This window comes from Ambystoma mexicanum, chromosome 4p (assembly GCF_040938575.1).
Source record: "Ambystoma mexicanum isolate Mex_15411 chromosome 4p, UKY_AmexF1_1, whole genome shotgun sequence".
Taxonomy (NCBI): Eukaryota; Metazoa; Chordata; class Amphibia; order Caudata; family Ambystomatidae; genus Ambystoma; species Ambystoma mexicanum.
The window spans coordinates 1,270,630,671-1,270,654,303 of NC_090927.1; the positions used below are offsets into that span (position 1 = coordinate 1,270,630,671).

Genomic DNA, 23,633 nt, shown 5'->3' on the forward strand with positions numbered 1-23,633 from the left:
ACCAGGATTAAAACCTACAGCAACACCACACTAAATGCGCCTGGCATCGGAAGCTCAGCAGTGTCAGGTCTAGTTAGTACCTGTTTGGGAGACCACCTGGGAATACCAGGTGCTGTAGACTTTTTCGTACTCCATGTTCAGGAAGTGAGCCATTTCCCAATTCTCTTTCAAAACTGCATGATCTAGCCGACTAGAAGCGTAACAGGACAAAACTCACTAATACCAGAGCCTACGGCCACACCACACTGAATGCGCCCAATCTAGTCTGATCTCAGACGCTAAGCAGTGTTGGGCCTAGTTAGTACCTGGATGGGAGACTGCCTGGGAATACCAGGTGCTGTAGGCCTTTTTGCGCTCCATGTTCAGGAAGGGAGCCATTTCGCAGTTGTCTTTCAAAACTGCATGATTTAGCCGACTAGATGCTTAACAGGACAAAATTTACTAGGACCAGAGCCTACGGCCAAACCACACTGAATGCGCCCAATCTCATCTGATCTCAGCCGCCAAGCAGTGTTGGGCCTAGTTAGTACATGGATGGGAGCCCGCCTGGGAATACAATGTGCTGTAGGCTGTTTTTGTGCTCCATGACCAGGAAGTGAGCCATTTCTCAATTGTCTTTCAAAATTGCATGGTCTAGCCGACTAGATGCTTAACAGGACAAAACTCACTAGGACCAAAACCTACAGCCACACCACACTAAATGCGCCCCATCTCATCTGATCTCGGAAACTAAGCAGTGTTGGGCCTAGTTAGAAGCGGGACGGGAGACTACCTGGGAATAACAGGTGCTGTAGGCTTTTTTTGTGCTCCATGTCCAGGAAGTGAGCCATTTCTCAATTGTCTTTCAAAACTGCATGTTCTAGCCGACTAGATGCTTAACAGGACAAAACTCACTTGGACCAAAGCCTACGGCCACACCACACTGAATGCGCCCCCTTCTCATCGGATCTTGGAAGCTAAGCAGTGTTGGGATAGTTAGTACTTGGATGGGAGACCTGGGAATACCAGGTGCAGTAGGCATTTTTTTGCTCCATGTTCAGGAAGTGAGCCATTTCTCAATTGTCTTTCAAAACTGCATGGTCTAGCCGACTAGATACTTAACAGTGCAAAACTCACTAGGACCACAGCCTTTGGCCACAACACACTGAATGTGCCTGAACTCAGAAGCGATGCAGTGTTGGGCCTAGTTAGTACCTGGAAGGAAGAACGCCTGGGAATACCAGGTGCTGTAGGCTTTTTTGAGCTCCAGGTTCTGGAAGTGAGCCATTTCTCCATTGTCTTTAAAAACTGGATGGTCTAGCTGACTAGATGCTTAACAAGACAAAACTCACTATGACCAGAGCCTACGGCCGCACAACACTGAATGCGCCGTATCTTGTTTGATCTCGGAAGCTAAGCAGTGTTGGACCTGGATGGGAGACTGCCTGGGAATACCAGGTGCTGTAGGCTTTTTTGTGCTCCATGTTCAGGAAGTGAGCCATTTCTCAATTGCCTTTCAAAACTGCATGGTCTAGCCGACTAGATGCTTAACAGGACAAAACTCACTAGGACCAAAACCTACGGCCACAGCACACTGAATGCACCCAATCTCGTCTGATCTCAGAAGGTAAACAGTGTCGAGCTTAGTTAGTATCTGGATGGGAGACTGCCTGGGAATACCAGGTGCTGTAGGCTTTTTTGTGCTACATGTTCAGGAAGTGAGCCATTTCTCAATTGTATTACAAAACTGCATGGTCTAGCCGACTAGATGCTTAACAATGCAAAACTCACTAGGACCAGAGCCTACGGCCAGACCACACTGAATGCCCCTGATCTCATCTGATCTTGGAAACTAAGCAGTGTCGGGCCTAGTAAGTACCTGAATGGGAGACCACCTGGGAATGCCAGGTGCTGTAGGCTTTTTTGTGCTCCATGTTCAGGAAGTAAGCCATTTCTCAATTGTCTTTCAAAACTGCATGGTCTAGCCGACTAGATGCTTAACAGGGCAAAACTCACAAGGATCAAAGTCTACGGCCACATCACACTGAATGTGCCCGGTCTCGTTTGATCTTAGAAGTGAGGCAGTGTCGGGCTTAGTTAGTACCTGGAGGGGAGACCTCCTTGGAATACCAGGTTGTGGTAGGCATTTTTGTGCTTCATGTTTAGAAAGAGAGCCATTTCTCAATTGTATTTCAATACTGCATGGTCTAGCCGTTAAGATGCTTAACAGTGCAAAACTCACTAGCACAAACGCCTATGGCCACACCAGACTGAATGCACCGGATTTCACCTGATCTCAGAACCTAAGCAGTGTTAGGCCTAGTTAGTACATGGATGGGAGACTGCCTGGGTATACCAGGTGCTGTAGACTTTTTTCTACTCCATGTTCAGGAAGTGAGCCATTTCTCAATTCTCTTTCAAAACTGCATGGTCTAGCCGACTAGATGCTTAACAGGACAAAACTCACTAGCACAAAAGCCTACGGCCGCACCACACTGAATGCACCCAATCTCGTCTGATCTCAGAAGGTAAACAGTGTAGAGCCTAGTTGGTACCCGGATGGGAGACCGCCTGGGAATACCAGGTGCTGTTGGCTTTTTTGTGCTCCTTGTTCAGGAAGTGAGCCATTTCTCAATTGTCTTTCAAAACTGCATGGTCTAGCTGGCTAGATGCTTACCAGGACAAAACCCACTATGACCAGAGCCTACGGCCACACCACACTGAATGCGCCTGAACTCGGAAGCAATGCAGTGTTGGGCCTAGTTAGTACCTGGATGGGAGACCGCCTGGGAATACCAGGTGCTGTAGGCTTTTTTTGTGCTCCATGTTCAGGAAGTGAACCATTTCTCAATTGTCTTTCAAAACTGCATGGTCTAGCCGACTAGATGCTTAACAAGTCAAAACTCACTAGCACAAACGCCTATGGCCACACCAGACTGAATGCACCGGATTTCACCTGATCTCAGAACCTAAGCAGTGTTAGGCCTAGTTAGTACATGGATGGGAGACTGCCTGGGAATACCAGGTGCTGTAGACTTTTTTCTACTCCATGTTCAGGAAGTGAGCCATTTCTCAATTCTCTTTCAAAACTGCATGGTCTAGCCGACTAGATGCTTAACAGGACAAAACTCACTAGCACAAAAGCCTACGGCCGCACCACACTGAATGCACCCAATCTCGTCTGATCTCAGAAGGTAAACAGTGTAGAGCCTAGTTGGTACCCGGATGGGAGACCGCCTGGGAATACCAGGTGCTGTTGGCTTTTTTGTGCTCCTTGTTCAGGAAGTGAGCCATTTCTCAATTGTCTTTCAAAACTGCATGGTCTAGCTGGCTAGATGCTTACCAGGACAAAACCCACTATGACCAGAGCCTACGGCCACACCACACTGAATGCGCCTGATCTTGTCTGATCTCGGAAACTAAGCAGTGTTGGGCCTGGATGGGAGACCGCCTGGGAATACCAGGTGCTGTAGGCTTTTTTGTGCTCCATGTTCAGGAAGTGAGCCATTTCTCAATTGTCTTTCAAAACTGCATGGTCTAGCCGACTAGATGCTTAACAGGACAAAATTCACTAGGACCAGAGCCTACGGCCACACCACACTGAATGCGCCCAATCTCATCTGATCTCAGCCGCTAAGCGGTGTTGGGCCTAGTTAGTACCTGGATGGGAGCCCACCTGGGAATACAATGTGCTGTAGGCTTTTTTTGTGCTCCATGTCCAGGAAGTGAGCCATTTCTCAAATGTCTTTCAAAATTGCATGGTCTAGGCAACTAGATGCTTAACAGGACAAAACTCAATGAGCCCAAAACCTACGGCCACGCCACACTGAATGTTCCCGATCTTGTTTGACTTTGGAAGCTAAGCAGTGTTAGGCCCCGACTAGATGCATAACAATGCAAAACTCACTAAGAGCAGAGCCTACGGCCACACCACACTGAATGCGCCCGATCTTGTCTGATGTCGGAAGCTAAGCAGTGTTGGGACCGGGTGGGAATACCAGGTGCTGCAGGCTTTTTTGTGCTCCACGTCCAGGAAGTGAGCCATTTCTCAATTGTCTTTCAAAACTGCATGGTCTAGCCGACTAGATGCTTAACAATGCAAAACTCACTAGGACCAGAGCCTACGGCCAGACCACACTGAATGCCCCTGATCTCATCTGATCTTGGAAGCTAAGCAGTGTCGGACCACACTGAATGCCCCTGATCTCATCTGATCTTGGAAGCTAAGCAGTGTCGGGCCTAGTAAATACCTGAATGGGAGACCACCTGGGAATGCCAGCTGCTGTAGGCTTTTTTGTGCTCCATGTTCAGGAAGTAAGCCATTTCTCAATTGTCTTTCAAAACTGAATGGTCTAGCCGACTAGATGCTTAACAGGGCAAAACTCACAAGGACCAAAGTCTACGGCCACAACACACTGAATGCGCCCAATCTCGTCTGATCTCAGACGCTAAGCAGTGTTGGGCCTAGTTAGTACATGGAAGCGAGACTGCCTGGGAATACCAGGTGCTGTAGGCTTTTTTGCGCTCCATGTTCAGGAAGGGAGCCATTTCGCAATTGTCTTTCAAAACTGCATGATTTAGCCGACTAGATGCTTAACAGGACAAAATTCACTAGGACCAGAGCCTACGGCCACAGCACACTGAATGCGCCCCATCTCATCTGATCTCAGAAGCTAAGCAGTGTTGGACCTAGTTAGAACCTGTATGGGAGACCACCTGGGAGTAACAGGTGCTGTAGGCTTTTTTGTGCTCCATGTCCAGGAAGTGAGCCATTTCTCAATTGTCTTTCAAAACTTCATGGTCTAGCCGACTAGAAGGACAAAACTCACCAGGATTAAAGCCTACAGCAACACCACAGAGAATGCGCCTAGCCTCGGAAGCTCAGCAGTGTCAGGTCTAGTTAGTACCTGGATGGGAGACTGCCTGGGAATACCAGGTGCTGTAGGCCTTTTTGCGCTCCATGTTCAGGAAGGGAGCCATTTCGCAATTGTCTTTCAAAACTGCATGATTTAGCCGACTAGATGCTTAACAGGACAAAATTCACTAGGACAAGAGCCTACGGCCAAACCACACTGAATGCGCCCGATCTCATCTGATTTCAGCCGCCAAGCAGTGTTGGGCCTAGTTAGTACATGGATGGGAGCCCGCCTGGGAATACAATGTGCTGTAGGCTTTTTTTGTGCTCCATGTCCAGGAAGTGAGCCATTTCTCAATTGTCCTTCAAAATTGCATGGTCTAGCCGACTAGATGCTTAACAGGACAAAACTCACTAGGACCAAAACCTACGGCCACACCACACTGAATGCGCCCCATCTCATCTGATCTCGGAAGCTAAGCAGTGTTGGGCCTAGTTAGAAGCGGGACGGGAGACTACCTGGGAATAACAGGTGCTGTAGGCTGTTTTTGTGCTCCATGTCCAGGAAGTGAGCCATTTCTCAATTGTCTTTCAAAACTGCATGTTCTAGCCGATCAGATGCTTAACAGGACAAAACTCACTTGGACCAAAGCCTACGGCTACACCACACTGAATGCGCCTGATCTCGTCTGATCTCGGAAGCTAAGCAGTGTTGGGCCTAGTTAGTACCTGGGTGGTAGACTGCCTGGGAATTCCAGGTGCTGTAGGTTATTCTGCACTCCAGGTTCCGGAAGTGAGCCATTTCTCCATTGTCTTTCAAAACTTCATGGTCTAGCCGACTAGATGCTTATCAGGACAAAACTAACTAGGACCAAAACCTACAGCCACATCACACTGAATGCGCCCCCTTCTCATCTGATCTCGGAAGCTAAGCAGTGTTGGGACTAGTTAGTACCTGGATGGGAGACCTCCTGGGAAAACCAGGTGCAGTAGGCATTTTTTTGCTCCATGTTCAGGAAGTGAGCCATTTCTCAATTGTCTTTCAAAACTGCATGGTCTAGCCGACGAGATGCTTAACAGTGGAAAACTCACTAGGACTACAGCCTTCGGCCACAACACACTGAATGTGCCTGAACTCGGAAGCGATGCAGTGTTGGGCCTAGTTAGTACCTGGAAGGGAGACCGCCTGGGAATACCAGGTGCCGTAGGCTTTTATGAGCTCCAGGTTCTGGAAGTGAGCCATTTCTCCATTGTCTTTCAAAACTGGATGGTCTAGCTGACTAGATGCTTAACAAGACAAAACTCACTAGGACCAGAGCCTACGGCCAAACCACACTGAATGCGCCCAATCTCATCTGATCTCAGCCGCCAAGCAGTGTTGGGCCTACTTAGTACCTGGATGGGAGCCCGCCTGGGAATACAATGTGCTGTAGGCTTTTTTTGTGCTCAATGTTCAGGAAGTAAGCCATTTCTCAATTGTCTTTCAAAACTGCATGATTTAGCCGACTAGATGCTTAACAGTCCAAAATTCACTAGGACCAGAGCCTACGGCCAAACCACACTGAATGCGCCAGATCTCATCTGATCTCAGCCGCCAAGCAGTGTTGGGCCTAGTTAGTACCTGGATGGGAGCCCGCCTGGGAATACAATGTGCTGTAGGCTTTTTTTGTGCTCAATGTTCAGGAAGTGAGCCATTTCTCAATTGTCTTTCAAAACTGCATGGTCTAGCCGACTAGATGCTTAACAGGACAAAACTCACTAGGACCAAAACCTACGGCCACAGCACACTGAATGCGCCCCATCTCATCTGATCTCGGAAGCTAAGCAGTGTTGGACCTAGTTAGAACCTGTATGGGAGACCACCTGGGAGTAACAGGTGCTGTAGGCTTTTTTGTGCTCCATGTCCAGGAAGTGAGCCATTTCTCAATTGTCTTTCAAAACTGCATGGTCTAGCCGACTAGATGCTTAACAGTGCAAAACTCACTAGGACCACAGCCTTCGGCCACAACACACTGAATGTGCCTGAACTCGGAAGCGATGCAGTGTTGGGCCTAGTTAGTACATGGAAGGGAGACCGCCTGGGAATACCAGGTGCTGTAGGCTTTTTTGAGCTCCAGGTTCTGGAAGTGAGTCATTTCTCCATTGTCTTTCAAAACTGGATGGTCTAGCTGACTAGATGCTTAACAAGACAAAACTCACTAGGACCAGAGCCTACGGCCAAACAACACTGAATGCGCCCAATCTCATCTGATCTGAGCCGCTAAGCAGTGTTGGGCCTAGTTAGTACCTGGATGGGAGCCCGCCTGGGAATACAATGTGCTGTAGGCTTTTTTTGTGCTCAATGTTCAGGAAGTGAGCCATTTCTCAATTGTCTTTCAAAACTGCATGATTTAGCCGACTAGATGCTTAACAGGACAAAATTCACTAGGACCAGAGCCTACGGCCAAACCACACTGAATGCGCCCGATCTCATCTGATCTCAGCCGCCAAGCAGTGTTGGGCCTAGTTAGTACCTGAATGGGAGCCCGCCTGGGAATACAATGTGCTGTAGGCTTTTTTTGTGCTCAATGTTCAGGAAGTGAGCCATTTCTCAATTGTCTTTCAAAACTGCATGGTCTAGCCGACTAGATGCTTAACAGGACAAAACTCACAAGGACCAAAACCTACGGCCACAGCACACTGAATGCGCCCCATCTCATCTGATCTCGGAAGCTAAGCAGTGTTGGACCTAGTTAGAACCTGTATGGGAGACCACCTGGGAGTAACAGGTGCTGTAGGCTATTTTGTGCTCCATGTGCAGGAAGTGAGACATTTCTCAATTGTCTTTCAAAACTGCATGGTCTAGCCGACTAGAAGGACAAAACTCACCAGGATTAAAGCCTACAGCAACACCACACTAAATGCGCCTGGCATCAGAAGCTCAGCATTGTCAGGTCTAGTTAGTTCCTGGATGGGAGACCACCTGGGAATACCAGGTGCTGTAGGCTTTTTCGTGCTCCATGTTCAGGAAGTGAGCCATTTCCCAATTCTCTTTCAAAACTGCATGATCTAGCCGACTAGATGCTTAACAGGACAAAACTCACTATGACCAGAGCCTACGGCCACACCACACTGAATGCGCCCAATCTAGTCTGATCTCAGACGCTAAGCAGTGTTGGGCCTAGTTAGTACCTGGATGGGAGACTGCCTGGGAATACCAGGTGCTGTAGGCCTTTTTGCGCTCCATGTTCAGGAAGGGAGCCATTTCGCAATTGTCTTTCAAAACTGCATGGTCTAGCCGACTAGATGCTTAACAGGACAAAACTCACTAGGACCAAAACCTACGGCCACAGCACACTGAATGCGCCCCATCTCATCTGATCTCGGAAGCTAAGCAGTGTTGGACCTAGTTAGAACCTGTATGGGAGACCACCTGGGAGTAACAGGTGCTGTAGGCTATTTTGTGCTCCATGTGCAGGAAGTGAGCCATTTCTCAATTGTCTTTCAAAACTGCATGGTCTAGCCGACTAGAAGGACAAAACTCACCAGGATTAAAGCCTACAGCAACACCACACTAAATGCGCCTGGCATCGGAAGCTCAGCAGTGTCAGGTCTAGTTAGTTCCTGGATGGGAGACCACCTGGGAATACCAGGTGCTGTAGGCTTTTTCGTGCTCCATGTTCAGGAAGTGAGCCATTTCCCAATTCTCTTTCAAAACTGCATGATCTAGCCGACTAGATGCTTAACAGGACAAAACTCACTATGACCAGAGCCTACGGCCACACCACACTGAATGCGCCCAATCTAGTCTGATCTAAGCAGTGTTGGGCCTAGTTAGTACCTGGATGGGAGACTGCCTGGGAATACCAGGTGCTGTAGGCCTTTTTGCGCTCCATGTTCAGGAAGGGAGCCATTTCGCAATTGTCTTTCAAAACTGCATGGTCTAGCCGACTAGATGCTTAACAGGACAAAACTCACTAGGACCAAAACCTACGGCCACACCACACTGAATGCGCCCCATCTCATCTGATCTCGGAAGCTAAGCAGTGTTGGGCCTAGTTAGAATCGGGACGGGAGACTACCTGGGAATAACATGTGCTGCAGGCTGTTTTTGTGCTCCATGTCCAGGAAGTGAGCCATTTCTCAATTGTCTTTCAAAACTGCATGTTCTAGCCGACCAGATGCTTAACAGGACAAAACTCACTTGGACCAAAGCCTACGGCCACACCACACTGAATGCGCCTGATCTCGTCTGATCTCGGAAGCTAAGCAGTGTTGGGCCTAGTTAGTACCTGGGTGGTAGACTGCCTGGGAATACCAGGTGCTGTAGGTTATTCTGCACTCCAGGTTCTGGAAGTGAGCCATTTCTCCATTGTCTTTCAAAACTTCATGGTCTAGCCGACTAGATGCTTAACAGGACAAAACTCACTAGGAACAAAACCTACAGCCACATCACACTGAATGCGCCCCCTTCTCATCTGATCTCGGAAGCTAAGCAGTGTTGGGACTAGTTAGTACCTGGATGGGAGACCTCCTGGGAATACCAGGTGCAGTAGGCATTTTTTTGCTCCATGTTCAGGAAGTGAGCCATTTCTCAATTGTCTTTCAAAACTGCATGGTCTAGCCGACTAGATGCTTAACAGTGCAAAACTCACTAGGTCCACAGCTTTCGGCCACAACACACTGAATGTGCCTGAACTCGGAAGCGATGCAGTGTTGGGCCTAGTTAGTACCTGGAAGGGAGACTGCCTGGGAATGCCAGGTGCTGTAGGCTTTTTTGAGCTCCAGGTTCTGGAAGTGAGCCATTTCTCCATTGTCTTTCAAAACTGGATGGTCTAGCTGACTAGATGCTTAACAAGACAAAACTCACTATGACCAGAGCCTACGGCCACACCACACTGAATGCGCCCGATCTTGTCTGATCTCGGAAGCTAAGCAGTGTTGGGCCTGGATGGGAGACTACCTGGGAATACCAGGTGCTGTAGGCTTTTTCGTGCTCCATGTTCAGGAAGTGAGCCATTTCTCAATTGCCTTTCAAAACTGCATGGTCTAGCCGACTAGATGCTTAACAGGACAAAACTCACCAGGACTAAAGCCTACGGCCACACCACACTGAATGCACCTGGCCTCGAAAGCTAAGCAGTGTCAGGTCTAGTTAATACCTGGATGAAAGACCACTTGAGAATACCAAGTGCTGTAGGCTTTTCTGTGCTCCATGTTCAGGAAGTGAGCCATTTCTCAATTGTCTTTCAAAACTGCATGGTCTAGCCGACTAGATGCTTAACAGGACAAAACTCACTAGGCCCAAAACCTACGGCCACAGCACACTGAATGTGCCCCAACTCATCTGATCTCGGAAGCTAAGCAGTGCTGGGCCTAGTTAGAACCTGTATGGGAGACCACCTGGGAATAACAGGTGCTGTAGGCTTTTTTGTGCTCCATGTCCAGGAAGTGAGCCATTTCTCAATTGTCTTTCAAAACTGCATGGTCTAGCTGACTAGAAGGACAAAACTCACCAGGATTAAAGCCTACAGCAACACCACACTAAATGCGCCTGGCATCGGAAGCTCAGCAGTGTCAGGTCTAGTTAGTGCCTGTTTGGGAGACCACCTGGGAATACCAGGTGCTGTAGGCTTTTTCGTACTCCATGTTCAGGAAGTGAGCCATTTCCCAATTCTCTTTCAAAACTGCATGGTCTAGCCGACTAGAAGCGTAACAGGACAAAACTCACTATTACCAGAGCCTACGGCCACACCACACTGAATGCGCCCAATCTAGTCTGATCTCAGACGCTAACCAGTGTTGGGCCTAGTTAGTACCTGGATGGGAGGCTGCCTGGGAATACCAGGTGCTGTAGGCCTTTTTGCGCTCCATGTTCAGGAAGTGAGCCATTTCCCAATTCTCTTTCAAAACTGCATGATCTAGCCGACTAGAAGCGTAACAGGACAAAACTCACTATTACCAGAGCCTACGGCCACACCACACTGAATGCGCCCAATCTAGTCTGATCTCAGACGCTAACCAGTGTTGGGCCTAGTTAGTACATGGATGGGAGCCCGCCTGGGAATACAATGTGCTGTAGGCTTTTTTTGTGCTCCATGTTCAGGAAGTGAGCCATTTCTCAATTGTCTTTCAAAATTGCATGGTCTAGCCGACTAGATGCTTAACAGGACAAACTCACTAGGACCAAAACCTACGGCCACACCACACTGAATGCGCCCCATCTCATCTGATCTCGGAAGCTAAGCAGTGCTGGGCCTAGTTAGAAGAGGGACGGGAGACTACCTGGGAATAACAGGTGCTGTAGGCTTTTTTTGTGCTCCATGTCCAGGAACTGAGCCATTTCTCAATTGTCTTTCAAAACTGCATGTTCTAGCCGACTAGATGCTTAACAGGACAAAACTCACTTGGACCAAAGCCTACGGCCACACCACACTGAATGCGCCTGATCTCGTCTGATCTCGGAAGCTAAGCAGTGTTGGGCCTAGTTAGTACCTGGGTGGTAGACTGCCTGGGAATACCAGGTGCTGTAGGTTATTTTGTACTCCAGGTTCTGGAAGTGAGACATTTCTCCATTGTCTTTCAAAACTGCATGGTCTAGCCGACTAGATGCTTAACAGGACAAAACTCACTAGGACCAAAACCTACAGCCACATCACACTGAATGCGCCCCCTTCTCATCTGATCTCGGAAGCTAAGCAGTGTTGGGACTAGTTAGTACCTGGATGGGAGACCTCCTGGGAATACCAGGTGCAGTAGGCATTTTTTTGCTCCATGTTCAGGAAGTGAGCCATTTCTCAATTGTCTTTCAAAACTGCATGGTCTAGCCGACTCGATGCTTAACAGTGCAAAACTCACTAGGACCACAGCCTTCGGCCACAACACACTGAATGTGTCTGATCTCGGAAGCTAAGCAGTGTTGGGCCTAGTTAGTACCTGGGTGGTAGACTGCCTGGGAATACCAGGTGCTGTAGGTTATTTTGAGCTCCAGGTTCTGGAAGTGAGCCATTTCTCAATTGTCTTTCAAAACTGCATGGTCTAGCCGGCTAGATGCTTACCAGGACAAAACCCACTATGACCAGAGCCTACGGCCACACCACACTGAATGCGCCTGATCTTGTCTGATCTCAGAAACTAAGCAGTGTTGGGCCTGGATGGGAGACCGCCTGGGAATACCAGGTGCTGTAGGCTTTTTTGTGCTCCATGTTCAGGAAGTGAGCCATTTCTCAATTGTCTTTCAAAACTGCATGGTCTAGCCGACTAGATGCTTAAAAGGACAAAATTCACTAGGACCAGAGCCTACGGCCACACCACACTGAATGCGCCCGATCTCATCTGATCTCAGCCGCTAAGCGGTGTTGGGCCTAGTTAGTACCTGGATGGGAGCCCACCTGGGAATACAATGTGCTGTAGGCTTTTTTTGTGCTCCATGTCCAGGAAGTGAGCGATTTCTCAAATGTCTTTCAAAACTGCATGGTCTAGCCAACTAGATGCTTAACAGGACAAAACTCAATGAGCCCAAAACCTACGGCCACGCCACACTGAATGTGCCAGATCTTGTTTGACTTTGGAAGCTAAGCAGTGTTAGGCCTCGTTAGTACCTGGATGGGAGACCGCCTGGGAATTCCAGGTGCTCTAGGATTTTTTGTGATCCATGTTCAGGAAGTGAGCCATTTCTCAATTGTCTTTCAAAGCTGCATGGTCTAGCCGACTAGATGCATAACAATGCAAAACTCACTAAGAGCAGAGCCTACGGCCACACCACACTGAATGCGCCCGATCTTGTCTGATGTCGGAAGCTAAGCAGTGTTGGGACCGGGTGGGAATACCAGGTGCTGCAGGCTTTTTTGTGCTCCACATCCAGGAAGTGAGCCATTTCTAAATTGTCTTTCAAAACTGCATGGTCTAGCCGACTAGATGCTTAACAATGCAAAACTCACTAGGACCAGAGCCTACGGCCAGACCACACTGAATGCCCCTGATCTCATCTGATCTTGGAAGCTAAGCAGTGTCGGACCACACTGAATGCCCCTGATCTCATCTGATCTTGGAAGCTAAGCAGTGTCGGGCCTAGTAAATACCTGAATGGGAGACCACCTGGGAATGCCAGCTGCTGTAGGCTTTTTTGTGCTCCATGTTCAGGAAGTAAGCCATTTCTCAATTGTCTTTCAAAACTGAATGGTCTAGCCGACTAGATGCTTAACAGGGCAAAACTCACAAGGACCAAAGTCTACGGCCACAACACACTGAATGCGCCCAATCTCGTCTGATCTCAGACGCTAAGCAGTGTTGGGCCTAGTTAGTACATGGAAGCGAGACTGCCTGGGAATACCAGGTGCTGTAGGCTTTTTTGCGCTCCATGTTCAGGAAGGGAGCCATTTCGCAATTGTCTTTCAAAACTGCATGATTTAGCCGACTAGATGCTTAACAGGACAAAATTCACTAGGACCAGAGCCTACGGCCACAGCACACTGAATGCGCCCCATCTCATCTGATCTCGGAAGCTAAGCAGTGTTGGACCTAGTTAGAACCTGTATGGGAGACCACCTGGGAGTAACAGGTGCTGTAGGCTTTTTTGTGCTCCATGTCCAGGAAGTGAGCCATTTCTCAATTGTCTTTCAAAACTGCATGGTCTAGCCGACTAGAAGGACAAAACTCACCAGGATTAAAGCCTACAGCAACACCACAAAGAATGCGCCTAGCCTCGGAAGCTCAGCAGTGTCAGGTCTAGTTAGTACCTGGATGGGAGACCACCTGGGAATACCAGGTGCTGTAGGCTTTTTCGTGCTCCATGTTCAGGAAGTAAGCCATTTCCCAATTCTCTTTCAAAACTGCATGATCTAGCCGACTAGATGCTTAACAGGACAAAACTCACTATGACCAGAGCCTACGGCCACACCACACTGAATGCGCCCAATCTAGTCTGATCTCAGACGCTAAGCAGTGTTGGGCCTAGTTAGTACCTGGATGGGAGCCTGCCTGGGAATACCAGGTGCTGTAGGCCTTTTTGCGCTCCATGTTCAGGAAGGGAGCCATTTCGCAATTGTCTTGCAAAACTGCATGATTTAGCCGACTAGATGCTTAACAGGACAAAATTCACTAGGACAAGAGCCTACGGCCAAACCACACTGAATGCGCCCGATCTCATCTGATTTCAGCCGCCAAGCAGTGTTGGGCCTAGTTAGTACATGGATGGGAGCCCGCCTGGGAATACAATGTGCTATAGGCTTTTTTTGTGCTCCATGTCCAGGAAGTGAGCCATTTCTCAATTGTCCTTCAAAATTGCATGGTCTAGCCGACTAGATGCTTAACAGGACAAAACTCACTAGGACCAAAACCTACGGCCACACCACACTGAATGCGCCCCATCTCATCTGATCTCGGAAGCTAAGCAGTGTTGGGCCTAGTTAGAAGCGGGACGGGAGACTACCTGGGAATAACAGGTGCTGTAGGCTGTTTTTGTGCTCCATGTCCAGGAAGTGAGCCATTTCTCAATTGTCTTTCAAAACTGCATGTTCTAGCCGACCAGATGCTTAACAGGACAAAACTCACTTGGACCAAAGCCTACGGCTACACCACACTGAATGCGCCTGATCTCGTCTGATCTCGGAAGCTAAGCAGTGTTGGGCCTAGTTAGTACCTGGGTGGTAGACTGCCTGGGAATACCAGGTGCTGTAGGTTATTCTGCACTCCAGGTTCCGGAAGTGAGCCATTTCTCCATTGTCTTTCAAAACTTCATGGTCTAGCCGACTAGATGCTTATCAGGACAAAACTCACTAGGACCAAAACCTACAGCCACATCACACTGAATGCGCCCCCTTCTCATCTGATCTCGGAAGCTAAGCTGTGTTGGGCCTAGTTAGTACCTGGGTGGTAGACTGCCTGGGAATACCAGGTGCCGTAGGCTTTTATGAGCTCCAGGTTCTGGAAGTGAGCCATTTCTCCATTGTCTTTCAAAACTGGATGGTCTAGCTGACTAGATGCTTAACAAGACAAAACTCACTAGGACCAGAGCCTACGGCCAAACCACACTGAATGCGCCCAATCTCATCTGATCTCAGCCGCCAAGCAGTGTTGGGCCTACTTAGTACCTGGATGGGAGCCCGCCTGGGAATACAATGTGCTGTAGGCTTTTTTTGTGCTCAATGTTCAGGAAGTGAGCCATTTCTCAATTGTCTTTCAAAACTGCATGATTTAGCCGACTAGATGCTTAACAGGACAAAATTCACTAGGACCAGAGCCTACGGCCAAACCACACTGAATGCGCCAGATCTCATCTGATCTCAGCCGCCAAGCAGTGTTGGGCCTAGTTAGTACCTGGATGGGAGCCCGCCTGGGAATACAATGTGCTGTAGGCTTTTTTTGTGCTCAATGTTCAGGAAGTGAGCCATTTCTCAATTGTCTTTCAAAACTGCATGGTCTAGCCGACTAGATGCTTAACAGGACAAAACTCACTAGGACCAAAACCTACGGCCACAGCACACTGAATGCGCCCCATCTCATCTGATCTCAGAAGCTAAGCAGTGTTGGACCTAGTTAGAACCTGTATGGGAGACCACCTGGGAGTAACAGGTGCTGTAGGCTTTTTTGTGCTCCATGTCCAGGAAGTGAGCCATTTCTCAATTGTCTTTCAAAACTGCATGGTCTAGCCGACTAGATGCTTAACAGTGCAAAACTCACTAGGACCACAGCCTTCGGCCACAACACACTGAATGTGCCTGAACTCGGAAGCGATGCAGTGTTGGGCCTAGTTAGTACCTGGAAGGGAGACCGCCTGGGAATACCAGGTGCTGTAGGCTTTTTTGAGCTCCAGGTTCTGGAAGTGAGCCATTTCTCCATTGTCTTTCAAAACTGGATGGTCTAGCTGACTAGATGCTTAACAAGACAAAACTCACTAGGACCAGAGCCTACGGCCAAACCACACTGAATGCGCCCAATCTCATCTGATCTGAGCCGCTAAGCAGTGTTGGGCCTAGTTAGTACCTGGATGGGAGCCCGCCTGGGAATACAATGTGCTGTAGGCTTTTTTTGTGCTAAATGTTCAGGAAGTGAGCCATTTCTCAATTGTCTTTCAAAACTGCATGATTTAGCCGACTAGATGCTTAACAGGACAAAATTCACTAGGACCAGAGCCTACGGCCAAACCACACTGAATGCGCCCGATCTCATCTGATCTCAGCCGCCAAGCAGTGTTGGGCCTAGTTAGTACCTGAATGGGAGCCCGCCTGGGAATACAATGTGCTGTAGGCTTTTTTTGTGCTCAATGTTCAGGAAGTGAGCCATTTCTCAATTGTCTTTCAAAACTGCATGGTCTAGCCGACTAGATGCTTAACAGGACAAAACTCACAAGGACCAAAACCTACGGCCACAGCACACTGAATGCGCCCCATCTCATCTGATCTCGGAAGCTAAGCAGTGTTGGACCTAGTTAGAACCTGTATGGGAGACCACCTGGGAGTAACAGGTGCTGTAGGCTATTTTGTGCTCCATGTGCAGGAAGTGAGCCATTTCTCAATTGTCTTTCAAAACTGCATGGTCTAGCCGACTAGAAGGACAAAACTCACCAGGATTAAAGCCTACAGCAACACCACACTAAATGCGCCTGGCATCGAAAGCTCAGCAGTGTCAGGTCTAGTTAGTTCCTGGATGGGAGACCACCTGGGAATACCAGGTGCTGTAGGCTTTTTCGTGCTCCATGTTCAGGAAGTGAGCCATTTCCCAATTCTCTTTCAAAACTGCATGATCTAGCCGACTAGATGCATAACAGGACAAAACTCACTATGACCAGAGCCTACGGCCACACCACACTGAATGCGCCCAATCTAGTCTGATCTCAGACGCTAAGCAGTGTTGGGCCTAGTTAGTACCTGGATGGGAGACTGCCTGGGAATACCAGGTGCTGTAGGCCTTTTTGCGCTCCATGTTCAGGAAGGGAGCCATTTCGCAATTGTCTTTCAAAACTGCATGGTCTAGCCGACTAGATGCTTAACAGGACAAAACTCACTAGGACCAAAACCTACGGCCACACCACACTGAATGCGCCCCATCTCATCTGATCTCGGAAGCTAAGCAGTGTTGGGCCTAGTTAGAATCGGGACGGGAGACTACCTGGGAATAACAGGTGCTGCAGGCTGTTTTTGTGCTCCATGTCCAGGAAGTGAGCCATTTCTCAATTGTCTTTCAAAACTGCATGTTCTAGCCGACCAGATGCTTAACAGGACAAAACTCACTTGGACCAAAGCCTACGGCCACACCACACTGAATGCGCCTGATCTCGTCTGATCTCGGAAGCTAAGCAGTGTTGGGCCTAGTTAGTACCTGGGTGGTAGACTGCCTGGTAATACCAGGTGCTGTAGGTTATTCTGCACTCCAGGTTCTGGAAGTGAGCCATTTCTCCATTGTCTTTCAAAACTTCATGGTCTAGCCGACTAGATGCTTAACAGGACAAAACTCCCTAGGACCAAAACCTACAGCCACATCACACTGAATGCGCCCCCTTCCCATCTGATCTCGGAAGCTAAGCAGTGTTGGGACTAGTTAGTACCTGGATGGGAGACCTCCTGGGAATACCAGGTGCAGTAGGCATTTTTTTGCTCCATGTTCAGGAAGTGAGCCATTTCTCAATTGTCTTTCAAAACTGCATGGTCTAGCCGACTAGATGCTTAACAGTGCAAAACTCACTAGGACCACAGCTTTCGGCCACAACACACTGAATGTGCCTGAACTCGGAAGCGATGCAGTGTTGGGCCTAGTTAGTACCTGGAAGGGAGACTGCCTGGGAATGCCAGGTGCTGTAGTCTTTTTTGAGCTCCAGGTTCTGGAAGTGAGCCATTTCTCCATTGTCTTTAAAAACTGGATGGTCTAGCTGACTAGATGCTTAACAAGACAAAACTCACTATGACCAGAGCCTACGGCCACACCACACTGAATGCACCCGATCTTGTCTGATCTCGGAAGCTAAGCAGTGTTGGGCCTGGATGGGAGACTACCTGGGAATACCAGGTGCTGTAGGCTTTTTTGTGCTCCATGTTCAGGAAGTGAGCCATTTCTCAATTGCCTTTCAAAACTGCATGGTCTAGCCGACTAGATGCTTAACAGGACAAAACTCACCAGGACTAAAGCCTACGGCCACACCACACTGAATGCACCTGGCCTCGAAAGCTAAGCAGTGTCAGGTCTAGTTAATACCTGGATGAAAGACCACTTGAGAATACCAAGTGCTGTAGGCGTTTCTGTGCTCCATGTTCAGGAAGTGAGCCATTTCTCAATTGTCTTTCAAAACTGCATGGTCTAGCCGACTAGATGCTTAACAGGACAAAACTCACTATGACCAAAACCTACGGCCACCTCACACTGAATGTGCCCCAACTCATCTGATCTCGGAAGCTAAGCAGTGCTGGGCCTAGTTAGAACCTGTATGGGAGACCATCTGGGAATAACAGGTGCTGTAGGCTTTTTTGTGCTCCATGTCCAGGAAGTGAGCCATTTCTCAATTGTCTTTCAAAACTGCATGGTCTAGCTGACTAGAAGGACAAAACTCACCAGGATTAAAGCCTACAGCAACACCACACTAAATGCGCCTGGCATCGGAAGCTCAGCAGTGTCAGGTCTAGTTAGTGCCTGTTTGGGAGACCACCTGGGAATACCAGGTGCTGTAGGCTTTTTCGTACTCCATGTTCAGGAAGTGAGCCATTTCCCAATTCTCTTTCAAAACTGCATGATCTAGCCGACTAGAAGCGTAACAGGACAAAACTCACTATTACCAGAGCCTACGGCCACACCACACTGAATGTGCCCAATCTAGTCTGATCTCAGACGCTAACCAGTGTTGGGCCTAGTTAGTACCTGGATGGGAGGCTGCCTGGGAATACCAGGTGCTGTAGGCCTTTTTGCGCTCCATGTTCAGGAAGTTAGCCATTTCCCAATTCTCTTTCAAAACTGCATGATCTAGCCGACTAGAAGCGTAACAGGACAAAACTCACTATTACCAGAGCCTACGGCCACACCACACTGAATGCGCCCAATCTAGTCTGATCTCAGACGCTAACCAGTGTTGGGCCTAGTTAGTACATGGATGGGAGCCCGCCTGGGAATACAATGTGCTGTAGGCTTTTTTTGTGCTCCATGTTCAGGAAGTGAGCCATTTTTCAATTGTCTTTCAAAATTGCATGGTCTAGCCGACTAGATGCTTAACAGGACAAAACTCACTAGGACCAAAACCTACGGCCACACCACACTGAATGCGCCCCATCTCATCTGATCTCGGAAGCTAAGCAGTGCTGGGCCTAGTTAGAAGCGGGACGGGAGACTACCTGGGAATAACAGGTGCTGTAGGCTTTTTTTGTGCTCCATGTCCAGGAAGTGAGCCATTTCTCAATTGTCTTTCAAAACTGCATGTTCTAGCCGACTAGATGCTTAACAGGACAAAACTCACTTGGACCAAAGCCTACGGCCACACCACACTGAATGCGCCTGATCTCGGAAGCTAAGCAGTGTTGGGCCTAGTTAGTACCTGGGTGGTAGACTGCCTGGGAATACCAGGTGCTGTAGGTTATTTTGTACTCCAGGTTCTGGAAGTGAGACATTTCTCCATTGTCTTTCAAAACTGCATGGTCTAGCCGACTAGATGCTTAACAGGACAAAACTCACTAGGACCAAAACCTACAGCCACATCACACTGAATGCGCCCCCTTCTCATCTGATCTCGGAAGCTAAGCAGTGTTGGGACTAGTTAGTACCTGGATGGGAGACCTCCTGGGAATACCAGGTGCAGTAGGCATTTTTTTGCTCCATGTTCAGGAAGTGAGCCATTTCTCAATTGTCTTTCAAAACTGCATGGTCTAGCCGACTCGATGCTTAACAGTGCAAAACTCACTAGGACCACAGCCTTCAGCCACAACACACTGAATGTGCCTGAACTCGGAAGCGATGCAGTGTTGGGCCTAGTTAGTACCTGGAAGGGAGACTGCCTGGGAATGCCAGGTGCTGTAGGCTTTTTTGAGCTCCAGGTTCTGGAAGTGAGTCATTTCTCCATTGTCTTTCAAAACTGGATGGTCTAGCTGACTAGATGCTTAACAAGACAAAACTCACTATGACCAGAGCCTACGGCCACACCACACTGAATGCGCCCGATCTTGTCTGATCTCGGAAGCTAAGCAGTGTTGGGCCTGGATGGGAGACTACCTGGGAATACCAGGTGCTTTAGGCTTTTTTGTGCTCCATGTTCAGGAAGTGAGCCATTTCTCAATTGCCTTTCAAAACTGCAAGGTCTAGCCGACTAGATGCTTAACAGGACAAAACTCACCAGGACTAAAGCCTACGGCCACACCACACTGAATGCACCTGGCCTCGAAAGCTAAGCAGTGTCAGGTCTAGTTAATACCTGGATGAAAGACCACTTGAGAATACCAAGTGCTGTAGGCTTTTCTGTGCTCCATGTTCAGGAAGTGAGCCATTTCTCAATTGTCTTTCAAAACTGCATGGTCTAGCCGACTAGATGCTTAACAGGACAAAACTCACTAGGACCAAAACCTACGGCCACAGCACACTGAATGCGCCCCATCTCATCTGATCTCGGAAGCTAAGCAGTGTTGGGCCTAGCTAGAACCTGTATGGGAGACCACCTAGGAATAACAGGTGCTGTAGGCTTTTTTGTGCTCCATGTCCAGGAAGTGAGCCATTTCTCAATTGTCTTTCAAAACTGCATGGTCTAGCTGACTAGAAGGACAAAACTCACCAGGATTAAAGCCTACAGCAACACCACACTAAATGCGCCTGGCATCGGAAGCTCAGCAGTGTCAGGTCTAGTTAGTACCTGTTTGGGAGACCACCTGGGAATACCAGGTGCTGTAGGCTTTTTCGTACTCCATGTTCAGGAAGGAACAAGTTACTTACCTGTAACTGTTGTTCTCCAGCATGGGTCTGGCATGGATTCACATGCTCATGAATATTCCCCGTCGTCAGGCTGGGAATCCTCGGTAAAGAAAAAACCAGTATCAGTTTCGTTTCTGATCTGTCTTTCGTAGTAATAACCAATCACTGGTCTCTGCGCCACACTGACCACAGCCAATGACTGCCCTCTACCCAAGCACCGCCTCCGGCAGCCATCCTCAGATACTTGGAGCACGTGAAGTGGCAGTATGACCAAGTGAAGAGCCGCAGAGGGGTAGGCGGGAGGGTTCGCATGTGAATCCATGCCAGACCCATGCTGGAGAACAACAGTTACAGGTAAGTAACTTGTTCCTTCTCCAGCATGGGGTCTGGCATGGATTCACATGCTCATGAATAAAGAATACATAGCAGTACACACATGCACAACCACGGGAGGTGGCAAAGGCTCAACATTAAGCATTACATCAAACTCAACATTAAGCATCTTACCTCCTCACCAGGCTCACCTCAGGCGAACAGGTTGCGCAGCACTGCTTGGCCGACCCTGGACTCCTCCCTGGAATCCCGATCGACGCAGTAGAACTTCGTGAAGGTGTGCGTCGACCTCCACGTAGCAGCCCTGCATATGTCCAGCAGGGGCACACCAGAAAGGAACGCCGTGGTAGCTGCGATCGCTCTGGTGGAATGAGCTCTCGGACGGCCGGGCAGCGGTCGGTTTGCCAACCGATGACAGTACATGATACAGCCGGAGAGCCATCTGGAAATGGAAGCCTTCGAGAGAGCCTTCCCCTGATTGACAGGTCCAAAGTTCACAAAGAGTTGTGACGTCTTCCGAAAACACTTCGTGCGGTCCACGTAGAACTTCAGCGCTCTAGCTACATCCAGCGAGTGCAAAGTCCTCTCAGCCGGCGACGAAGGCGACGGGAAGAATACAGGCAACACCAAGGGTTCGTTGAGATGGAAGTCCGACGGTACCTTGGGCATGAAGGAGGGGTGCGTCCTGAGCACTACCCTCGTCTCGTGGAAAGTCAAGTACGGGGCCTTGCAGGAAAGGGCCTGGATCTCTCCCACTCGTCGTGCGGAGGTGATGGCCACAAGAAAAGCAGTTTTCCACGATAGAAACTTCAACGGAGCCGAGTGCAGAGGCTCGAACGGAGGTCCCATGAGCTTGGTCAGCACCACGTTGAGCTCCCACGCCGGGGCCGGAGCCTTCACCGGCGGGAACGATCTGAACAGTCCCTTCATGAACTCTTTCACCAGGCGATGAGACCACAAGGACGTCCGCCCCGTGGTTCTGGTGTATCGGGAGATCGCAGCAAGATGAATCTTGATGGACGCGTGTGCCAGGCCAGCTTTGGCCAGCGTCAGCAGGTACGGCAGTACTTGGGGAGCCGTAATCCGTAGAGGGTTAATCTTCTGTGCGTGGCACCAGACAGAGAACCTCTTCCATTTGTGTCCGTAGCATTTAAGAGTCGAGGACGCCCTGGCCTTTGCAAGAACCTCTCTGCAGTCGGCCGGTATGTCGTATCCTCCAAACTCTAGCGCTGCAGGAGCCAGGCCTGCAAGTTCACCGACTTCGGGTCGTGGTGGAGGATGGCGCCTCCTTCCCTGGAGAGTAGATCAGCGTCCGCCGGCAGCTTGATCGGCGGGGACGCTGACAAGTCCAGAAGGTCCGGGAACCATATCTGCCTCGGCCACGAGGGTGCGACGAGGATCATCCTGCACCGTGACCTCTTGAGCAAGTTGACTAACCGGATTAGCAGAGGCAAGGGAGGGAACGCGTAGAGGAACAGGCCCTCCCAGGGGAACGAGAAAGCATCGCCCATGCTCCTCGTCTGGGGAAACCTGCTGGCGAACCTCCGGCACTTGGTGTTCGTCGCCGTCGCGAACAGGTCGATCTGGGGTGTGCCCCACCGTCGGAAGAGGCGATCCACCAGATCCTGCCGTAGTTCCCACTCGTGGCACGAGCGCAGCTCCCTGCTGAGTGAGTCGGCGATGGTGTTTTTTATCCCTGCCAGATGAAACGGCACCAGAAAAATCCTTTGGGCGACGGCCCAATGCCACAGGTCCTGCGCCTCCTTGGACAGCGCTGGGGACCTGGTTCCGCCCTGTTTCCTGATGTAAAACATGGTGGTGGTGTTGTCGGTGAAGATCCTCACCACCTTGCCCTTGAGGGACGGAAGGAAAGACCTGAGGGCCCAAAACACTGCACGGAGCTCCAGGACGTTGATATGCAGGGACTTCTCCGTCGGGAGCCAGAGTCCCTTTGCGTGCAGATTTTCGGTGTGCGCTCCCCACCCTTCCAGGGAGGCATCCGTAGTCACAGTCTCCTGATGGGCTGGGGTCTGGAAGTCCATGCCCGCCGTCAGATGCGCGCGGGTGCCCCACCACCGTATCGCTCGTCGGAAGTTCTCGTACAGCTTGATCCTTTCCTCGAAGCTGCCCGTCGTCTGGATCCAGCGCGCATCCAGGAATTCTTGCAACGGGCGCATCCGGAGCCTGCACAAGGGAATGAGGTAGATGCAGGAAGACATCATCCCGAGGAGGGACTTGATGGACCTCACTTTGGCCGCGTCGGCCACCAACATCCGTTGCACCTTGCCCAAGATGGTCCTGGTCCTCTCCTCCGACGGGGAGGCCAGAATGGACACTGTGTCGAGCCTCGCTCCCAGAAACAGTGCGACTTGCGCGGGCACCAGGTGGGATTTGGCTAGTTCACGAAGAATCCCAGGTCCGTGAGGAGTTGGACGGTCCTTGCCGTGTGAACCACGGCGAGCTCCCTCGTCTTGGCGCGGATGAGCCAGTCGTCCAGGTAGGGGTAGACGTGGATCCCCTCGCGGCGCAGCTGCGCCGCCACCGGTGCGAGGCACTTGGTGAATACCCTGGGTGCCGTAGTCCGAAGGGGAGGGCTCTGAACTGGTAATGACGC

General features: G+C 49.7%; 4 non-coding genes and 56 pseudogenes across 4 annotated transcripts; all 60 read left to right on the forward strand.

Annotated features, from left to right (window-relative positions):
- The first annotated feature begins 227 nt into the window (after nt 1–227).
- LOC138456155 (5S ribosomal RNA) lies at nt 228–346 on the forward strand (annotated as a pseudogene).
- A 106-nt stretch (nt 347–452) lies between these two features.
- LOC138458918 (5S ribosomal RNA) lies at nt 453–571 on the forward strand (annotated as a pseudogene).
- Nucleotides 572–678: 107 nt separating this feature from the next.
- On the forward strand, nt 679–797 carry LOC138459833 (5S ribosomal RNA; annotated as a pseudogene).
- A 758-nt stretch (nt 798–1,555) lies between these two features.
- On the forward strand, nt 1,556–1,674 carry LOC138459228 (5S ribosomal RNA; annotated as a pseudogene).
- A 106-nt stretch (nt 1,675–1,780) lies between these two features.
- LOC138455777 (5S ribosomal RNA) lies at nt 1,781–1,899 on the forward strand (annotated as a pseudogene).
- Nucleotides 1,900–2,456: 557 nt separating this feature from the next.
- On the forward strand, nt 2,457–2,575 carry LOC138458249 (5S ribosomal RNA; annotated as a pseudogene).
- Nucleotides 2,576–2,681: 106 nt separating this feature from the next.
- Nucleotides 2,682–2,790, forward strand: LOC138457799 (5S ribosomal RNA; annotated as a pseudogene).
- Nucleotides 2,791–2,897: 107 nt separating this feature from the next.
- LOC138459720 (5S ribosomal RNA) lies at nt 2,898–3,016 on the forward strand (annotated as a pseudogene).
- A 106-nt stretch (nt 3,017–3,122) lies between these two features.
- On the forward strand, nt 3,123–3,241 carry LOC138458250 (5S ribosomal RNA; annotated as a pseudogene).
- A 320-nt stretch (nt 3,242–3,561) lies between these two features.
- On the forward strand, nt 3,562–3,680 carry LOC138457516 (5S ribosomal RNA; annotated as a pseudogene).
- Nucleotides 3,681–4,376: 696 nt separating this feature from the next.
- Nucleotides 4,377–4,495, forward strand: LOC138459810 (5S ribosomal RNA; annotated as a pseudogene).
- Nucleotides 4,496–4,601: 106 nt separating this feature from the next.
- LOC138459230 (5S ribosomal RNA) lies at nt 4,602–4,720 on the forward strand (annotated as a pseudogene).
- Nucleotides 4,721–5,033: 313 nt separating this feature from the next.
- LOC138458247 (5S ribosomal RNA) lies at nt 5,034–5,152 on the forward strand (annotated as a pseudogene).
- A 107-nt stretch (nt 5,153–5,259) lies between these two features.
- Nucleotides 5,260–5,378, forward strand: LOC138458352 (5S ribosomal RNA; annotated as a pseudogene).
- Nucleotides 5,379–5,485: 107 nt separating this feature from the next.
- Nucleotides 5,486–5,604, forward strand: LOC138455319 (5S ribosomal RNA). The gene has a single exon (XR_011261956.1). It is a non-coding gene; the product is annotated as a 5S ribosomal RNA (ribosomal RNA).
- A 106-nt stretch (nt 5,605–5,710) lies between these two features.
- LOC138459404 (5S ribosomal RNA) lies at nt 5,711–5,830 on the forward strand (annotated as a pseudogene).
- A 321-nt stretch (nt 5,831–6,151) lies between these two features.
- Nucleotides 6,152–6,270, forward strand: LOC138459065 (5S ribosomal RNA; annotated as a pseudogene).
- A 107-nt stretch (nt 6,271–6,377) lies between these two features.
- LOC138456171 (5S ribosomal RNA) lies at nt 6,378–6,496 on the forward strand (annotated as a pseudogene).
- A 107-nt stretch (nt 6,497–6,603) lies between these two features.
- Nucleotides 6,604–6,722, forward strand: LOC138458852 (5S ribosomal RNA; annotated as a pseudogene).
- A 321-nt stretch (nt 6,723–7,043) lies between these two features.
- Nucleotides 7,044–7,162, forward strand: LOC138459238 (5S ribosomal RNA; annotated as a pseudogene).
- Nucleotides 7,163–7,269: 107 nt separating this feature from the next.
- On the forward strand, nt 7,270–7,388 carry LOC138456407 (5S ribosomal RNA; annotated as a pseudogene).
- A 107-nt stretch (nt 7,389–7,495) lies between these two features.
- Nucleotides 7,496–7,614, forward strand: LOC138458854 (5S ribosomal RNA; annotated as a pseudogene).
- Nucleotides 7,615–7,927: 313 nt separating this feature from the next.
- On the forward strand, nt 7,928–8,046 carry LOC138456157 (5S ribosomal RNA; annotated as a pseudogene).
- Nucleotides 8,047–8,152: 106 nt separating this feature from the next.
- LOC138458855 (5S ribosomal RNA) lies at nt 8,153–8,271 on the forward strand (annotated as a pseudogene).
- Nucleotides 8,272–8,801: 530 nt separating this feature from the next.
- Nucleotides 8,802–8,920, forward strand: LOC138459837 (5S ribosomal RNA; annotated as a pseudogene).
- A 107-nt stretch (nt 8,921–9,027) lies between these two features.
- LOC138454942 (5S ribosomal RNA) lies at nt 9,028–9,146 on the forward strand. Its single transcript, XR_011261597.1, has one exon. It is a non-coding gene; the product is annotated as a 5S ribosomal RNA (ribosomal RNA).
- A 106-nt stretch (nt 9,147–9,252) lies between these two features.
- On the forward strand, nt 9,253–9,372 carry LOC138459364 (5S ribosomal RNA; annotated as a pseudogene).
- A 321-nt stretch (nt 9,373–9,693) lies between these two features.
- Nucleotides 9,694–9,801, forward strand: LOC138459880 (5S ribosomal RNA; annotated as a pseudogene).
- Nucleotides 9,802–10,122: 321 nt separating this feature from the next.
- On the forward strand, nt 10,123–10,241 carry LOC138459512 (5S ribosomal RNA; annotated as a pseudogene).
- Nucleotides 10,242–10,554: 313 nt separating this feature from the next.
- On the forward strand, nt 10,555–10,673 carry LOC138458101 (5S ribosomal RNA; annotated as a pseudogene).
- A 106-nt stretch (nt 10,674–10,779) lies between these two features.
- LOC138459711 (5S ribosomal RNA) lies at nt 10,780–10,898 on the forward strand (annotated as a pseudogene).
- Nucleotides 10,899–11,004: 106 nt separating this feature from the next.
- Nucleotides 11,005–11,123, forward strand: LOC138459420 (5S ribosomal RNA; annotated as a pseudogene).
- A 107-nt stretch (nt 11,124–11,230) lies between these two features.
- On the forward strand, nt 11,231–11,349 carry LOC138454943 (5S ribosomal RNA). The gene has a single exon (XR_011261598.1). It is a non-coding gene; the product is annotated as a 5S ribosomal RNA (ribosomal RNA).
- Nucleotides 11,350–11,455: 106 nt separating this feature from the next.
- LOC138459365 (5S ribosomal RNA) lies at nt 11,456–11,575 on the forward strand (annotated as a pseudogene).
- Nucleotides 11,576–12,110: 535 nt separating this feature from the next.
- Nucleotides 12,111–12,229, forward strand: LOC138456000 (5S ribosomal RNA; annotated as a pseudogene).
- Nucleotides 12,230–13,041: 812 nt separating this feature from the next.
- On the forward strand, nt 13,042–13,160 carry LOC138459811 (5S ribosomal RNA; annotated as a pseudogene).
- A 106-nt stretch (nt 13,161–13,266) lies between these two features.
- Nucleotides 13,267–13,385, forward strand: LOC138458063 (5S ribosomal RNA; annotated as a pseudogene).
- Nucleotides 13,386–13,698: 313 nt separating this feature from the next.
- Nucleotides 13,699–13,817, forward strand: LOC138456587 (5S ribosomal RNA; annotated as a pseudogene).
- Nucleotides 13,818–13,923: 106 nt separating this feature from the next.
- LOC138459335 (5S ribosomal RNA) lies at nt 13,924–14,042 on the forward strand (annotated as a pseudogene).
- Nucleotides 14,043–14,149: 107 nt separating this feature from the next.
- LOC138458354 (5S ribosomal RNA) lies at nt 14,150–14,268 on the forward strand (annotated as a pseudogene).
- A 107-nt stretch (nt 14,269–14,375) lies between these two features.
- LOC138455272 (5S ribosomal RNA) lies at nt 14,376–14,494 on the forward strand. The gene has a single exon (XR_011261910.1). It is a non-coding gene; the product is annotated as a 5S ribosomal RNA (ribosomal RNA).
- A 106-nt stretch (nt 14,495–14,600) lies between these two features.
- On the forward strand, nt 14,601–14,720 carry LOC138459728 (5S ribosomal RNA; annotated as a pseudogene).
- Nucleotides 14,721–14,826: 106 nt separating this feature from the next.
- Nucleotides 14,827–14,945, forward strand: LOC138459067 (5S ribosomal RNA; annotated as a pseudogene).
- A 107-nt stretch (nt 14,946–15,052) lies between these two features.
- LOC138456172 (5S ribosomal RNA) lies at nt 15,053–15,171 on the forward strand (annotated as a pseudogene).
- A 107-nt stretch (nt 15,172–15,278) lies between these two features.
- On the forward strand, nt 15,279–15,397 carry LOC138459634 (5S ribosomal RNA; annotated as a pseudogene).
- A 321-nt stretch (nt 15,398–15,718) lies between these two features.
- Nucleotides 15,719–15,837, forward strand: LOC138457618 (5S ribosomal RNA; annotated as a pseudogene).
- A 107-nt stretch (nt 15,838–15,944) lies between these two features.
- On the forward strand, nt 15,945–16,063 carry LOC138456408 (5S ribosomal RNA; annotated as a pseudogene).
- A 107-nt stretch (nt 16,064–16,170) lies between these two features.
- On the forward strand, nt 16,171–16,289 carry LOC138458857 (5S ribosomal RNA; annotated as a pseudogene).
- Nucleotides 16,290–16,602: 313 nt separating this feature from the next.
- LOC138456158 (5S ribosomal RNA) lies at nt 16,603–16,721 on the forward strand (annotated as a pseudogene).
- Nucleotides 16,722–16,827: 106 nt separating this feature from the next.
- On the forward strand, nt 16,828–16,946 carry LOC138459370 (5S ribosomal RNA; annotated as a pseudogene).
- A 107-nt stretch (nt 16,947–17,053) lies between these two features.
- LOC138455807 (5S ribosomal RNA) lies at nt 17,054–17,172 on the forward strand (annotated as a pseudogene).
- Nucleotides 17,173–17,278: 106 nt separating this feature from the next.
- LOC138459073 (5S ribosomal RNA) lies at nt 17,279–17,398 on the forward strand (annotated as a pseudogene).
- Nucleotides 17,399–17,719: 321 nt separating this feature from the next.
- Nucleotides 17,720–17,827, forward strand: LOC138459800 (5S ribosomal RNA; annotated as a pseudogene).
- A 321-nt stretch (nt 17,828–18,148) lies between these two features.
- Nucleotides 18,149–18,267, forward strand: LOC138459743 (5S ribosomal RNA; annotated as a pseudogene).
- Nucleotides 18,268–18,580: 313 nt separating this feature from the next.
- LOC138458727 (5S ribosomal RNA) lies at nt 18,581–18,699 on the forward strand (annotated as a pseudogene).
- A 106-nt stretch (nt 18,700–18,805) lies between these two features.
- LOC138459712 (5S ribosomal RNA) lies at nt 18,806–18,924 on the forward strand (annotated as a pseudogene).
- A 107-nt stretch (nt 18,925–19,031) lies between these two features.
- Nucleotides 19,032–19,150, forward strand: LOC138458753 (5S ribosomal RNA; annotated as a pseudogene).
- Nucleotides 19,151–19,257: 107 nt separating this feature from the next.
- LOC138458336 (5S ribosomal RNA) lies at nt 19,258–19,366 on the forward strand (annotated as a pseudogene).
- Nucleotides 19,367–19,472: 106 nt separating this feature from the next.
- LOC138459366 (5S ribosomal RNA) lies at nt 19,473–19,592 on the forward strand (annotated as a pseudogene).
- Nucleotides 19,593–20,342: 750 nt separating this feature from the next.
- LOC138459140 (5S ribosomal RNA) lies at nt 20,343–20,461 on the forward strand (annotated as a pseudogene).
- Nucleotides 20,462–23,633: the final 3,172 nt, after the last annotated feature.